Here is a 17,584-nt window from a genome sequence, read left to right on the forward strand (position 1 = left end):
AGACCCAGAAAGACACACATGGTATGTACTCACTTATAAGTGGATATTAACTGTAAAGTAAAGGAGAACCATGCTACAATCCCCAGACCCAGAGAGGCGAGATAACAAAGGAGGGCTCCGAGAAGGGAAGGGAAGCTCTCTTTAGGAAGGGAAAATAGTGATTTTGTGGGTGGACTGAGGGTGGGTGGGGATCAGGTCAGGGTGGAAGTACAGAAAGAGACGACTGCAAATGTGAGGCATTTTGGGTGAGGTAGAAAGCAGTGCAAGGGAATCTCCCAGGAATCTACAAGGAAGACCCTAGCTAAGACTCCTAGCAATAGGGGATATACATAGCCTGGATTGGCCATCTCCTCTGACCATGCAAGGCATCCAGTTGAGGGATGATTGGGACACCAATCCAGTCACATAACCTTCAGCCTACAGTCTGTCCTGCCTATGGGATGTGTTGAGGTAAGGGTGGTCCAGAGATTGAGGGAGTGGCTAACCAATGACTGATCCAGCCTGAGACCCATGCCAGGAGAGTGAGCCCACCCCTAACACTTCCTGTAGTACCAGGACCCAGAGGCTGAATGGCTCAGAGACCAAAAAGAACAAAACACAACTGGAGAGGAAAAAAAAAAATGTCTTAATACAAAGGGGGGTGCTTAGTCTTACTGCAACTTGATATAAAAAGATCATGCCACATAAAAAGAATACAATAGGGCTGGAGAGATAGCTCAGCAGTTATCCAGAGGACCCAGGTTCAATCTCTAGCACCCACACAGCAGCTCACAACTGTCTGTAACTCCAGTTACAGGTGATCTAAAACCCCCTCTGGCCTCCAAAGGCAATAGGCACGCATGTGGTACACATACATACATTCAGACAAAACACCTACACACACAAAACAAATTTTAAATCAAAAGAAAACATAATGCTCACTTGCTATGCTTCCTTGGGTTCTCTTTGGCTGTATCCATTTATTGAGACTTGTACTGCTTCTGTTTGGTTGGTTGGTTTTTTGAGGTGCTCAGAATTCAATCTAGGGCCTCACAAATGCTAGGCCCTAAATGCTCTAAAACTAAGTTACATTTTCCTTGTATTTTATTTGATTTTTGTCTTATGATTCTGAATATGAACCAAGAGCCTTGGCATGTGCTCAAACACTGGCCACAGCCCAGGGCCTTTCATTATTTTTAGTGGGCCTGAGATTATTTTTAAATGTCTTATAAAATGTCCCTAACTTGGATCTGGCTGTTCTTTTCATTATTAAACTAAGTTTGCAGGATTGGAGTAAAAGGCAACCACAGAAATATTTTTATTATACATCATTATAAAATTTATTTATACTTACTGTATATCAAGGACATATTTTAGAAACATGATTATGATGCTAATGCTAACCTCGATCATATGTCTGAGGAAATGTATGTCTTATTCCACTACTGTAATTGCTTATCCTCTCTTTCCCATGCTGTGCTCTGGGAGGAACTCACTATGGGTAACCTACACTGGAAGTATGGAGTAAGTTATTTCCCACATCCTTGAGGACAGACAAACATACTCTAGCTGGAAAAGATTTTTAAATGAGAAAATCAACAGCTTGGGCTGTATAGTGGTAAACGATTTCAAAATAATCCCTCAAAAACCAAAAAAGAAAGAAAGAAGGTAAGGAAGACAGGGGAGGAAGAAAAATACCACAGGTTAAAAACTTGAATGGATGCTGGGCAGTGGTAGCTGGTCATAGAAGAGGCAGGCGGAACTCTATGAAAGAGCCAGGACAGCCAAGGTTACACAGAGAAACCCTGTCTTGAAAAACCAACCAACCAAACCATCAAAGAAAAAAAAAAACAACAAACAAAAAACCTTGAAAGACAAAATAACAATATATATAATCCCAGAAAAATGAAAACAAGACAGAAAATGACTTAGTTTTCAAAACTAGTGAAGGACATTTATCTGAAATGTCAAGAAACATTGCATTGTTTAAAAAAAAAGTAACATAAAGAAATTCTTGTTTAAGGAAATCTAATGTCCTCTTCTGGCCTCCAATGGGTACCAGGTACACATTCGGTGTACCTACACACATTTAGGAAAACACTCATATGCATGAAATAAAAATAAGTTTTTAAATAAAATAATCAACCACTAAAAGTCTCTTTGGAGAACATAGAAGGCATGAAAAAACTGCTTAGATAAACCAAAAAAGTATTATCAATAGCAAGCCTTTACTTAAGAAATGAAAAAGGCATGTTTCATACAATTATCAGAAGGGTGATCTGAGGTGTAAAAAGAAAAAGATGAATGAAGAAGCTAAACATACAAGTAAATCTATAAGTACTGTCTAAACTATTCAGAACCTATTATTATAATTTTAATTATAGTTTAAATGTGGAGACTTGAGCAGAGATAAAATTACTGCCCAGCAGAGGTACTACAATCTGGCTGAACATTAACTGTAAAGATTTCTTGGCAGATTTTCAAGGTTGGTCATAAAAAAATGGGAAGATAGTTTTCAAATTATAAAGGAAAATACAGAATAAAAAATAATTCAATCAATCAGAAAGGTTAGAAAGCACAAATTAAGAATTCATATATAGAAATAGAATAAACACACAAATAAGGTTGGGAATCGAGAGAGAGAGAGAGAGAGAGAGAGAGAGAGAGAGAGAGAGAGAGAGAGAGGAGAGAGAGAAGAAAGAAAGAGAGGAAGAATAAAAGAAGGAAGTAAAGAAGGAAAAGAGAAAGACAGAGGGAGGAGAAAGAGAGAGGCAGAGGGAAGGAAGAATTATTAAGGAAAAGGATACAAGGTTCAGTTCAGTTAGAAGACATAAAGGCAAATTGGCATGCTTTAAAAATAAACAAAATCACATATTCTTTCTCCCAACATGATGGTTTAGCAAGAAAAAATAAACCAAGGGGAATCCTACTCTCTGATAAATGCCTTGCTAAATATGCCTCAAACTAATCCGATGAAGTAATAGAATGGATGACGTAGGAGAAGATGTCTTAGCCACTTGGCAGAGTGATGAAGACAGCAGGTAGAGGGCATCTCCATCTGACCGCTAAATCCTGCCCATTATTCCACGGGTGGTTTAAGAATCCACTATTAGCCAGTGTCATCTTCACATGTTTAGACATTACACTGCTTTCTAGGGAATTGGATTTGTGATGTGACAGAAACCTCCATTAAAGAATCCTTTGGAGCACTAAATATCAATCAATTAACCACACAAGCCCAGCAACCTAGAGAAGTCAGAAGGCTCTGATTACTTCAACTTTTTCTTTTGTGAGACAAGGTCTCACTGGGTAGAGTAGAACTGTATGTAGAAATAGTTCTGGCCTCAAACTCACAAGAGTTCCATCTGCCTCTGCCTTCTGAGTTATGGGGTTGAATGCATTAAATTTAAAGACCAGGATTCTATACTCACTGCCCTTAGTATCAATGAAGAGAGTTTTTAAGAAAGAGATTAAGTTGATACTGCTGATCATGTACAGGACAAAGATAGGAACAAGTGATTGTTCTTTTGGCCAAGACTGAATTCAAGATAACGATTAAACAGATACAGAATCGGCAGTCTGTCTTGCCAAAAATAGCTTTCCCGAGTCTCAACCTAGAAAAGAGGCAATGATCTCAAAACTTAGAAGGTAAATATGATTGTTATGGAAACAACAGATACACCGATTGCTATGACTGAGGTTCTAAATACTAAGATACTGGGGTGACTCTTGGAAAAGAACTTGACAGGTGTCTCCCAGAGGAAGAGGAAGTATGGTGTAAGTGTGGACCACTACAATGCCTACGGCAGATGGCACAATCAATTGTGAAACTGCAAAGACAGTGACCCATGGGATGACTACAGAAATGGTAACATTTCAGGGTTTTTTATAGTGTGACAAGATCTCTCACCACACAGTTGTGCTTGATGCAAATGGGATGCCAGATACTCACTGTTACCAAAGACCAACCTGAAACACCAGCTCCTAAGTTCACTCTCAGACCAATTATTACTGAAGACATGGATACACAATGGGAGCAAGCAAAGAAAAGCAAGCTTTATTTAAAAAGATACTGAAGGAAATTAAGAACATAAGGGAAAATAAGAGAAACTCCCAAGAGTGGAAAGAGATACCAAGAGAGGAAAACGCCTTGAACTTCTTTGTCTAGTGATTTTTATAGATCTGAGGCAAAAGCAGGCCAAAGGCTGAGACAATCACTATGAGATTGATTAGTCCTCTAGGCTATCACGGGATGAGCCATTGGTGGGGCTAAATGCTCTATGCATGTCTCCTGTCCCAGCCAAAGAGATGACTGTGTTCTGTTCACATGAAGTTAACCAGTGACGGGTGGTCAAGCCCCTCAGTCCTGCTTTGTCCATCTTTGACTCCAGCTTTGTAAGTTGTTGACCTTGACTGTCTGCTAGCTATTAATTATTATATACTGGCTAGTGTTGCTACCTTCAGTCTTCTAGTGTCTCTATGCTGTTAATTACACTAAGCTCTCTTTGCTCCTCAGAGCCTCCAGAAAGTAGCTACAGTGTTCTTATTAACTCCTTATTTACAAAATGGTTTGGGTCTCTTTTCTAGAATATGTAGAAACTTCTTAGAAACTACTTTTACTTGGTCTGTTATAACTGGCTGTGTTAGAAGCAAGAAAATACAAAACAACAATAGGGTCTAACATACATTATCAGGGGTAGGACAAGTTTCACAGAAGACAGCCTGCCACTCTACCCACACTGGCCTGTCAGTCTATTTTTCTCTTATGTATCCTAGGCTATCTCATACTCAGTTGTAAGCTCTTCGTTTTTCACCTGTTTCTGCTTCAGCTCTTTTAACACTAACCCTCCTTCCTTTTAACCACAGCTCTAATTTTCACTGCAATGCATATAAACTATTTGCAGTTTTCACAATGGGCCCTTTTCCTTTACTACCTACAAAGATCTAGAACACGAATTAGTAATAGCCATCCCTCCTAAAAACTCAAATGTGAAGCTTCAGATTACTCCTAAGTCAAATGACTCGTGCTGACACTTCCCAATCCAGCCCAGCAACTTTTGTATGTGAAAGACAACACCCGATGACTAAGTAGAGACTGAGAAGTAGAAGAGCAATTATGGAAAGAGCAGGAGAAACTGAAGTATGAGTGAGGTGAACCACGAGAATGATGGTGTCCAAATTGGCAAAGTGAAGAAGTCTAGAAATTGGAATGACCAAGGACAGGAAATGAGGCATCTGAGACTGGGGCCTTAGCCACTTTTGTGAGGAGTCAGGATGCATGAAGGAGAGTGAAGAAGTGGAAGACTCACTACTCTCCACCTTCAACTCTCCTAAACCTGATGTGGTGGTTTGAATGAGATGTTCCCTATAAATCTCAGGCATTTGAACACTTGGTCACCAAATGATGACACTGTTTGGGCAGGACTAAGGGGCATGGCCTTGCTGGAGAAAGTATGGCAGTGTAGTTTCAAGACTAGTGCCATTTCAAGTTAGCTCTCCATGCTGTCTGTGGACCTCGATGTGAGGTTTCAGTTGTTGCTCCAGCAGTCTATTTCCATTGCCATCATACTCTATTATCTCTCTTAAACTCTAAGCTCCAAATAAAATCTTTCTTCTGTAAGTTGCCTTGGTCATTTTATCATAGCAATAGAAACGCAACTAAGATACCTTAATAGAAGCTAAAAGTTGAGACAGCCTCTCCAAAAAAGAACATATGGAGAAGTTAACTCTCTACTTGACCTTAGTGCTCACACAGCTCAACTTCTCAGGAAGAATCAACCAAGAGAATGAGAAACAGTAGGCCCTTTGTAGAATGAATGAAGGCAACGAGAGGATCCTGCAACAAAGTAAGATCAAGACTGCTGATCTACACCTGGGTCAAAGGAAGCTGAGGGACATCCAACTGCAGGCTCTGTGCAGGAATATGCTGCTCTCTAGGCTGATGGTGAAGAGAAAAACCTTTCTAAATAGATGCCAACACCCACGGTTTCTCCTAATATCTCTCTCTCTCTCTCTCTCTCTCTCTCTCTCTCTCTCTCATTCACAGCAAGCCAAATCTCTAATCACAAGTCAAAACTTATCATCTATCAGTGGTGTGAAGAAGCTTCAAAGATTAGAAAAACTACAAGAAGAAAACTGACTATTGCTGGAGATCAAATTTTTCACATTAATCACAGGTGAAATGGACAAAAAGGGAGAGAATTTAATGAATAAAAACAGAAATTTATGTCTATTCTAATTCTTAGTAAATAAACACTCTTCTTAAGGACTAAAGGAAGTATAAAATTACAATACAATAATGAAAATTTCATTGAATTTCAAATAATGTAGTTTCCTATTCTCTGACCATAATAAATTCAACTAAAACTCAATATCAAATTAAAAGCTACTTTTAAAAACTTTTTAGAATTATGTTCATTTAATAAACCATAAGTGCAATTTTCAAATGAAAAAGAACTGAATGTCAAAAAAAATTACATATAAAAGTTTGTGGAATACCAAACAGTTATGCTTACAAGCAAGTATATATAGCCTTATCAAGTGACCTAGGAAAAAAGAAATTGAAGTCATGAGTTAATTAGGCATAATAAAACCTGAGAATAACAGTAAGGAGATGATAATAAACTAGAAAAAAAGTGATCAAAAGTATCTTTAAATAAAGACAAAGATAGTGGGGGGGTTGGGGGGGGACCAAGACAATGTAACAGCCCTGGTTGTCCTGGAACTCACTTTGTAGACAGGCCGGCTTCAAACTCACAGAGATCCACCTACCTCTGACTCCCAAGTGCTGGGATTAAAAGCATTTGCCACCACACCCAGCTCAAAACATATTTCTTAGAAAAAAATCCTTCTGCTTTGTGGAAGAGAGATGGCCCAGCAGTTAAGAGCACTGACTGATGTTCCAGGGAACCCAGGTTCAATTCCCAGGCTGTACCTTTCCTTTTAAGAGGTCATTGTACAAGGGCAAGAAGCACAGCCTCCTTCAGGCCCTATAGCCCAAGGTCATGGGCGGAGCAAATATCACTATACTGCTTAGCTATTTCCTCTGAATTGAACTATTCCCTGCTGGAGGGAAGAGGGAGATTCGTAAGACTCTGGAAGCTAAGAAAAGGTAGGCTTAGAAAGTAAGGCTCATAACTTCAGACCTTTTTAAGATTCACGAGATCCCTTCCCCAAGATTACACAATCAATAAGCAATTGCTGAGAAGGAGAACTGCCTGAAAATTGGTCAGGGAACTAGCTCTAAGAATGCAGTTTTTGTGAGTTGTCACCCACGCTAGGGTGATGCAACTACAGAGATATTCATGTTCTTCTTCAACCATGCTCTTGAAAATAACCCCAAAGAACTCACTGGTTCACCAAGCTAGACTTGGATACAATTGTTTCTTTGTTCTGTTGTCAGTGTTCTACCGGGAAAGAATGGATGTTTGTTCATGTCTCCCAGGAAAATTAACAAACAACAGTAAACAAATGGATAGCAAGATTGATGAAGAAACAGAGAGACCTACCTAAAAAAGAAAAATGCATGTAAGAACATACCTGTGTGACAGATGTAGTAATACACAACTAAAAGGAGTTTGAAGGGCCCCAGATCTAGGGCTCTGTGAGAGCCAAGAGCTTAAACACCAAGTGTAAGGAACCAGGTGGTGGAAAAGTCATGACTCACTGAAGAGCCCTAGCTAGCAGCGAAGAATAAAACCCAGGCTAGACTGAAAATGGTATGAAAAGCCCTGAGTGCAACAAGAACAGGGGAACTAGCTGCAGCCCACAGTGATGACGATGATAAAACGGTCTATGGAGCCTGCCATAAAAGCAGCTGGACAACTGCAGATAGAAATCACAACAGTAAGCAGGGCGGTGGTGGCGCACGCCTTTAATCCCAGCATTCGGGAGGCAGAGGCAGGCAGATCTCTGTGAGTTCGAGGCCAGCCTGGTCTCCAAAGCAAGTTCCAAGAAAGGCGCAAAGCTACACAGAGAAACCCTGTCTCGGGAAAACCAAAAAAAAAGAAAAAAAAAAGAATAGAAAAAGAAATCACAACAGTAGACTATGGTTCTCAAAGTATCAATATGGAAAAACATGAAACTAAATCTCTACCTCATATTGCTTCATATATAAATAAACCAAATCAGGATGGACTAACAATGAAAATATGAGATGCAACCTAGCAATGTTTTTTTGTTTTTTGTTTTTGTTTTTGTTTTTCGAGACAGGGTTTCTCTGTGTAGCTTTGAGCCTTTTCCTGGAACTCACTTGGTAGCCCAGGCTGGCCTCGAACTCATAGAGATCCGCCTGGCTCTGCCTCCCGAGTGCTGGGATTAAAGGCGTGCGCCACCACCGCCCGGCTTGCAACCTAGCAATGTAAATATGCAACAAATTGATATTGCTTTACATTTCTTCTAGGACAGAAGGGCTTCTTAAACAAGACAGACCAGCCTTACTAACCAAGAGAGAAAACAGAATTTTCATTACATGCAAGCTGATAGCTTCTATTTATCATAAAACATAAAGAAAACTATAATAACTAATTTTTCAGAGCTGGCAAGATGGTTCAGCAGGAAAAGGATCTTAAGTTTAATCTCTGAGGACAGGATCAATTCCTGCAAGTTGTCCTCTGACCTACACACACAGGCCTAGACACATATCCTGGTGTACACACACACACACACACACACACAATAAATGTAATAAAAGTTTTCACTAAAGTATAAAGAACATCAAAAGATAAGCTATGAGCTGAGAAATGCCTGTAAAACAAAAATCTAATTAATGATTAGGATCTAAACTATGTAAGAATGCTTACAAAGACTGTCAAAATAGGTCAGCCAGTAAAGGACTTGCCTTGCAAAAGCAAAGACCAGAGCCCAATCCCTAAAACCTATGTAAAAAGTCAGAGACGACGGTACAGACTAGGCTATCTACATAGTGAGTTCCAGGAAAGTGAGAGGCCTATCTCAAAAATAAAACAAGACCCAAAAATGGGGGTTGGGGATTGGGTGAGAAGGCAGTACCTAAAGACAACAGCTTAAGTTGTCCTCTGGTTTCCACTCATGTACACACAGCATGTACACACATGCTAACACATACATGCATGTATATATAAGACACAAATACTGTCTACAAATAATAAAAAAAAAGATAATACATCAAGCAAAGTAGCAAACTCTTGACTGGAATTTCACAGACAAGGAAACTTACAAAATGGACAAATGCATGAAGAAATACAGGATGTCACTGTCTACCAAAAAAATACAACTTCAGACTACAGGATGCCATTTTAAAGTCTTTAGAACAGTAAAAATTAGAAGAGTTAGCATGATATATTGGCAAGAAACACAGAATAGTGACATATCTAATAGACGTCACAGAGGTATAAAACTGGTAAAAATCCTTCTGAAAAATAATTTGACATTACCATGTGAAGATGAACATTCATATGCTTTTTTATGGGCAATTCTCAATTTTATAACAAAATACTTTTATACTTGTATTTTACATAGAACCATCCTACCTAATAAAAACAACAAAACTAAATCTATTCAAACCTCCGTTGGCTAATTGGGCTAATTCACATACTAGAGCACTATAGCATACTAAGAGTGAATGAACTACAGCTGTAGGCAATGACATAAGTGAATCTTAGAAATATACCAGTGAGCTGGGAGAAAGACAAGACTTCTGAGTGGTAACATCTTCCTCTCCCTTGGCCTTACACCAGTACTTAGCACTCTGTCACCAAGAAATTCTCCTAATCCTAATAGCAAAGAATGAAAATGGGTTTTTGCTTGTTTGCTGGTTACTATAACCTCAACTTTAGCTTCTAATTTCCTTTGAAAATGCCATGATTCCATAGCTGAAAAAGAAAACAAAAAACATGGGTAATTGTGGATGACAGACCTCAAAAGCCTACAGAGCAAACACAAAATTAAATGAAGCACATTTGAAAGCTGTTAAGGTCCAAAGAGGCCACCAAATGGCAAGCTGTCACTTGACTCTGCAATTATTTTCTGGTTATAAGTCTGAATTTACATCATTTACATAATGTGATGCTTCTATGTGGCCTTTTATCTTCCAGTATTTGCTTGAAACATATAAATATCTGTAAATTCGATGTTCCTCTAAAATATAATACTCTGCGCGAGCTTTAAAAAACACGTTGAATAGATACTGTGGTGGTCTGAATGAGAATGACTCCCATAGGCTCAAGTGTTTGAATACTTGGTCTCCAGTTGGTGGAATTGTTTGGGAAGGACTAGGAGGCCTTGTTGGAGGAGGTGTGTCAACAGGGGCAGGCTTTGAGGTTTCATTCCCTTCTGCTTGTGGGTCAGGGTATGAGCTCTCAGCTGCCACTCAGCTACCACCATGCCTTTGCTCTGCCAACATATATGCTAACCCTCCTGAACCATAATCCCAATTAAACTTTCTTTTATATGTTGCCTTGGTCATAGTGCTTTATCACAGCAATAGAAAAGTGACCAAGACACATAAATTCGAAAGCATTTTCTTTTTGTATTAAAAAAGAGACAAAGTCAGGCCCAGTGGCATGCTCTAATCCCAGCATAGGAAAGAAGCAGCAGTAAGACTGAATTCAAATCTGAGGCCAGCCGGAACCTGCCTCTCCCTTCCAAGTGCTGGAACTAAAGATGTGCACCCTGCAAAAATATTTTTATAAAAATACATTAATTGATTTATACAGGTATAAGAAGTAACAATCAACATACACTTAGTCTGACTATTAGCTACAAAATTTTCACTTAAACAAAAGGGGTCACTTACTGTGTATCAGGAATTGTGCCAGACACTGAGGATACAAAGATGTGCAAGACACGAGTTCTTCTGTCAAGGAGCTCATAGTCTGGCGAGGAGACAACCCTGCAAACACAAAAGTTTTCAGTGTGACACAGAATGCCTAACACTTCCTCTGGAGCACATAGGAAAGCAGACAGCCTTCAGTCAAGGAGTGGAGCCATCACAGAGAAGATCTCCTGCACATGTAACTCCAACTGTCACTTTTTATTTTATTTTAAAGAAGATTTATGCCAGACATCATGGCACACACATTAATCCCAGCACTCAGGAGGCAGAGGCAGGTGGATCTCTGTGGTTGTGATTACATCCTGTCACAAGAAAAACAAACAAACAAACAAATTATGTGTATGGGTGTTTTACCTGTGTGGTTGCTTGAATAGGATTGGCCCCCATAGACTCCTGTTTAAATGCTTGGCCCACAGAGAGTGCAACTAGAAGGAAGTGTACCTTGAGTGGCCTTGTTGAAGAAAGTATGTCACTGTGGAGGCAGGCTTGGAAGTCCTATATGCTCAAGCTAGGCCTAGTGTTGATGCTGTGGATCAAAACAGAACCTCCAGCACCATGCCTGCCTCCATGCCACCACGTCCTGCCATGATGATAATGTACTAAACCTCTGAAAATGTGAGCCCGCCCCCAATTAAATGTTTCCTTTATTGCTGCGGTCATGGGGTCTCTTCATAGCAACAGAAACCCTAACTAAGATATCCTGAATTTATATCTGTGTACCACATACATTCCTGGTGCCCATGGCGTTCAGAAGAGGATCCCCTGAAATCAGAGTTACAGAAAGTTATGAACCACCATATGGGTACTAGGAATAGAACCTGAGTCCTCTGGAAGAGCACCCATTACTCTTAAGGGCTAAGCCATCTCACTAGTCTCAGAAGTCTTTTTACATATGTGTGCATGTATGCCTGTCACATATATGCAGATACTATGTGCTCTCTAATTTCAGAGTACTACAAATACAATGTATTGCCTATATTTAGGATTCCCTTATATTCTCTGCAGTTGAATAAAAACCCTGTGGCATTTTCAAAGGGTTGAACTGGACAAAATCAGCTTAGATGTACATGTTGTCTCCTCTACACGTAGATTTTAACCTAATCTTATTTGGCTGAATATCCACTTTGTTGAAAAGTTTGGGGAAAGTCAGACTTTTCTATTTGTCTTGTCTCACTTACTCTCCAAGTTCCTGAATCTGAATTGACCCTACAGTCTTTCTCTGTTTTCATATGCTGGGTACCAAGTACTACTGGGAAATAGTCATAGCAACATGCAGATTGTTGTCCCTGTGGGTTTATGAAAAACACCATAGAAATATTGCTTAGCTATGGTTGATCACCTTTTCTTAGTCCTCTCAGTAATATCAGAATATATTCAGAATACCTCCTCCATGAACAAGCCTGTGGTCTTCTATGATTAATACCTCTGACAAACTTACTCCAATATTTCTTCTCCATTGACTTAAGCCTAGCTGTCTCTGATATGGGGGATATTCACAGGTTTATTTTGAACATCATACTCCAAATGAAAATTGTCTAACTTCTCAAAATTAGAATAGCAATAAGCTTTTGATAAGTGGTTGTTTTGAACTATGCAGTGATTCATTTCAAAACTGGGGGAAGGAAGCTAGGTGTGGTGGTGCACGCCTTTAATCCCAGCACTCAGGAGGCAGAGGCAGGCGAATCTCTGTGAGTTCAAGGCCAGCCTGGGCAACATAATGAGTTCTAGGACAGCCAGAGCTACATAGTGAGACCCTGTCTCAAAAACAACAGCAAAAAGAAGGGGAGGAGGAGAAGAAAATGGGAAAAAGATTGTTGCTATTGCTGAGAATGGGTCTCACTATGTCACCAGGGAGCTCAGACTGCCCTCAGATCCTGAGTGCTCCATTTACAGAGTACATTGCCAGCTCTAGAAGATGTACCTACCTGCCTGCTTACTTCAAGATACCACTGTAAAGTCAAAGCAATAAAACAAAATAACAAACAACACTCCCCTCCCCAAAAAAATCTGTTCAGAATGACCTGAACTGTCTGCACACGCAGCACATACTGAGCATAGTATTAAGGCTTTAGAAGGCCAGTGAAATATTGTCCCAACTCCTTAGGCCTGCATCAATCAATAAACATATGCATTGATTGTCTAATCTGTAAAGAACAGCACAGATAGAAAAATAACAGAAGACAAAGTCCAGATTCACCAACAGGGAGTAGAGGTTTGGAGACAATATTACAAAAAAGGAAACAACCCAGTAACAAGATAGGGCAGAGAGCATCAAGTGCTAGAGAAGCTTGGCCCAAAGACAGGGAACTGAAAAGTTACAAATCCTGAATTGAGGCAGTTATTCTATCAACAGCACCAAATTTAAAACTCAGCGAATGTACAAATGATAAATGGGGATGAACCTATCAGTGTCCCTAATACCCAATTTAGCAACTCTAAAGCACACAAAAATTATTTTATAAAAATGTAAACTACAGAACGTGATATTTAACTTAAAATAAAACAAGAATGTTACTTCTACATAAAGATAATTTATAAAAAGATATTGCTAGGTATTTTAATAAGTTTATAAAACATGACAATGATAGGGAAATAGCCTTGTTTGTCCAGGACCATCTACATTTTAGTTTTCTATCCTTGGAAACTCCTCAGTTCTGTGGGAAATGAGACATTCAATAGTCTTAGCGACCAAGGTAATGATTCCACTTGTTTTAACTTTTTCTATGGATCTCAACAGAACAGGAACTAACAGAATCCTGCAACAAAGCAGTTTCTTAAAACTGTAGAAAGAAAACCAGATCAGTTACACAGAACTAAGCAGGGCTCAGGATTATATCACAGGGACTGCATTTGAGAGTCGGGGAGAAATGTCTCTCTTAGCTCTAGAAATAATTTTAACAAACTCTAAGTCATTACTTCTTTGACTCCTAAATATCCAGACTCCTGCATAAACTTCTTAATGCTGCTCAGTCTATCTGTTCTTCCCATCCCAGGCCTTCATCCCAACTGCATGGCCCCTTGACAAGGTAAGGCCTTCAAGTCTATACCAGTACCTCACCATCTTGCCGCTTGCCAGTCTTCAACCTTTTCATTAGCACACATGACCCTCATCCTGATCTGATGGGCCCTTTTCTACACACAAGCCTGCAGAAACTGTCTCTACCACGGTGCCCACTTTTCTTCTCAGGCACTCCCCTCTGGATCTTCTAAGGACAATAGCAGCAGTGCCATGGAGCCTGCTCATCGAACGTACTCTACCTCTAGGCTACACTTCCAGCTGTCTTCTAGGTGGTTTTTGTATTGTAGGGTTGTCTTCTTTTTTTGGGGGGAGGGCGGTGTCTCTTTTTTCTTTCCCTCAAAACCATCATCAGAATGACTACGCATCTTCCTCCCCTACTTGCCCCAATTGAGTTAGAAGGGTCACTTGAGCCCAGAAGTTCAAATGCAGCCTTAGCAAAATGAAACACTACATCAAGGGAAGAAATAAATTATCATCAGAATTTTTTATAAAGTTTACAAATTAAAAAAAAAAAAAAAAAATTAATGCAAACAAACCCTCCTCCAAGAGTCATCAGTCTAGAAACACTATTTTACAATAAAATAAATTTAAAGTCCCCGTAAATTAAGTAAACTTAAATTACTCAAATAAGAAATGGATGACAGAACACAGGTTTGTTTTTTTTTTTTTAAGCTTGGAATTATTTCACTGAAAATACTACTTATCTCATAAAACAAGAAATCATCCATTATTGTACCAATCTAACTCCTGTTTCATTTTATACTACTATTTTCCCCAAGTACACTTTTTATTTTTAACTCCACAGCCCATTTATAAAAATTGTCAAATACAGGTCAGGTAGAATCCTTAGATAACATCAAGACATCAAATATGTAATTTATGTTCATGTTTGGAGAACTTTGAAAACAATATTCCAAAACACCACAAGATGGTGATATTGCACCATAAAAAAGGATGTTTTAAATAGTTACTTTTTTTGTTATCATCGTCCCCAAAACAAAATAACTTAACTCTTTTCCAAGAAAGGACATTAAAAAGTGTGCATGCTTTTTTTTTTTTTTTTTTTAACTAGAAAACACTAGTCAGGAAAACGTACTTAAACTTAGCAGCAAGCCTTCTGGCCTTTAGCCCAAAGAGGTTAAAAACCCTAGACTAATAAAAACCCAAGAATGGTGGCTATGCCCACACTGACCTCCTTCCCTGACCAACTCTATCTACCCTCATAATCATCATTCAAAATTTCAATTCAGTATATGTTTTACTTGCTATGCCTAACAATTTTTCCTGTACTTAATTTAAGAAGTGATTCCTACTTTTTCCTTTGCCTTTTATACACACACACACACACACACACACACACACACACACATATATGTATGTATTTTGAGACAGGGTCTCAAGCTCAGGCGGCTTCAAAACTCAGCAATCCTCTATCCCCCCACTTCAGCCTCCAGAGTATTGGGATCACAAGTGTGAGCCAGCGTACCCAGCTCCCATTCCTTTTTTTTTTTTTTTTTTTTTATTGTCTTAAAAAACACTGACACTAAGCTTCAGTTATATCAGCATAGGATTACACCTGAATGGTGTTGAGCACTGGAAGTTAGGTACTTCCTTTTTTCATGTGCTATTTCACAACATCTTATAATATGTAATACTTACTATCTTCAGAATGGGAAAATACTAACTTTAAAGCAAAAAATTATACATGTAGTAATTTTTCCTCTGGGCTTATTGAACACTGTAGAAAACAAATTTCCTATTCAAATGCTGCACAGTACCAATTTAAAAAATACTATTCAAGACTAAACACATTAAAACTTTAGTTCAAATTCTAAGACCGAATCCCAGCTTACACATAGAAAATACTGCCTCAATACTATTATCTTGCGAACCCATAGGGAATAACTATGTCCACAGATGTGGTGTCAACTAATGGAATGGCACAATACTTGTATAAAATTACATACACCCCTCCCATATACTCTAGTCACCTGTGGACTACTTTAAAAACACAATGTAAATCCTATGTAAAATACATTACACTGTATTGTTCTGGAAATAAAAGTTGAGGGGGACCATGAATGTGTTTAACACACATGGGGAATTTTTTCTCAAATAGTTTCAGTACAAGGTTGCTTGAACCTGTGAATGCAGGACCTACCGATACAGAGGGTCAAATGCATTTGCTGCATCATGAAGTAGCAGAAAGCACGGTCATGAAGACCTGGAGTTGCAGAGGAGCTCACAAGCGGATGAAGAGACTTGGGGACACAAAGCCCTGAAGATCCACCAAACCCACTCCCGCTGAAAAGGTTTACTTTTCTTCCACCCTGCACTGGACCCTAGGCTATCATGACCAAAGCTAAGTTCCCCTCAAATATTTCCTTATTATTTCTAAATGCTTTACAAATTCTAAGTTGCCACCATTTTCACAGCCATGGACATTTCCTAATCTCAAATTCCAAAATGACTTTTTTTTTTTTGTTTTGTTTCAGAAGAGCATGTTGGGGTAAGTTAACACAAAAAACAGTTTTCAAGTCAGACAGACCTAAGTCCAACTTCAGCTCTCCTACTTGTATATATTTAACTTGCTTCTTTTTTATCTGAAAAATGAGGTTACCAACACGAAACTTTTGCCTTTTAGGTGCTAACACTAACCCTAGGAAAGCAGAGAAACTCTTGGGATTGACAGTTCTTCTCCCTTACCTGCTGGTCTGCACTTCTTTTAGCAGTAAAATCTGGCTACTTGTTGCTTACTCACACTTCAGCATTTGCTGAAGCACAGGTCCTGCCTCAGATATTCCCTGCAGTTTTGCATAAACTATATGTGCATATGGAGTCCCTTGCTTGATTAATTGCTTTCATGCTTTTTTTGGGAGGTGGGTGTGGGGAGGGGTATGAGTGTGCACCATAAGCATGTATGTACATGTGAGCACCCTTTGCCAGAGGGCATTGGGTGTTGTCTTCCATAGCTCCTCTACCTTATTCCCCTTGCTGTCTTCAACTAGGTTGGTAGACAGAGCTGCAGAAAGCCTTCTGCTGCTGCCACCCTAGCCCACACCCGTAACACTGGGGTGAGAGATGCACGTGGATGGGCCTTTCCACATGGGTGCTTGGGATCTGAACTCATGTCCTCATTGTCGCATAGCAAGGGCTCTCACCTACTGAAGGGTCTACCAGCGATCTCTCTACACTAATTCTGAAACAGATCTGAATCAATGAGTGAAAGTGTAGTACAAACACATCCCAGAGCGATGCTAAATGTCAGGCTTAGGTCAGCATATATGTCTATAAACTGGGTGCCATTATTCTCACTTCACATGCGAATAGCTAACAGACACACAGGAAAACTCAAGTTAAGTCAGGTTTACACGCGCACTGTCCTGAGTAAAATGAGTACCAGAACTCAAATCTAGATTTGTATTGCTTTACATAAGGCCTAGGCTTTATTAGATCACTTTAAATAAAAACCTAAATTACAAAGAAAATTTTAAAATGTATAATTACCAAAATGTTTAACCTAGAAAAATAAAATTTCCAAATATAATGTACACCTTGCATTCTGGGTATTCACATCTAAATACTAACATTATATTCCACAGGTCACAGGATAAAAAGAAACAGTCTATTGTTGCTTTTTCCTTGGTGAAAACAAGCACAAAAACAATGGTCTCCTGCAACAGAAATGCCAACTAACTCATTCCAATTTACAAGGAACCAAGGCTTGGTATGTTTTTCAACACGACATACTTGCAGTAACCTCTGTTTATTTC

At 39.2% G+C, this 17,584-nt stretch overlaps 1 protein-coding gene across 4 annotated transcripts in view; it reads right to left on the reverse strand.

Annotated features, from left to right (window-relative positions):
- The window catches only part of Wwp1 (WW domain containing E3 ubiquitin protein ligase 1), a 132,629-nt gene that overhangs the window by 105,649 nt on the left and 9,396 nt on the right, over positions 1-17,584 (reverse strand). For all 4 annotated transcript variants that reach the window (XM_059253903.1, XM_059253904.1, XM_059253902.1 and 1 more), the window contains exon 2: positions 10,754-10,849. The gene's annotated coding sequence lies outside the window, so the exon portion shown is untranslated. The remainder of the gene's footprint in view (positions 1-10,753; positions 10,850-17,584) is intronic.

The sequence above is a fragment of the Peromyscus eremicus genome, chromosome 2 (genome assembly GCF_949786415.1).
Source record: "Peromyscus eremicus chromosome 2, PerEre_H2_v1, whole genome shotgun sequence".
Taxonomy (NCBI): Eukaryota; Metazoa; Chordata; class Mammalia; order Rodentia; family Cricetidae; genus Peromyscus; species Peromyscus eremicus.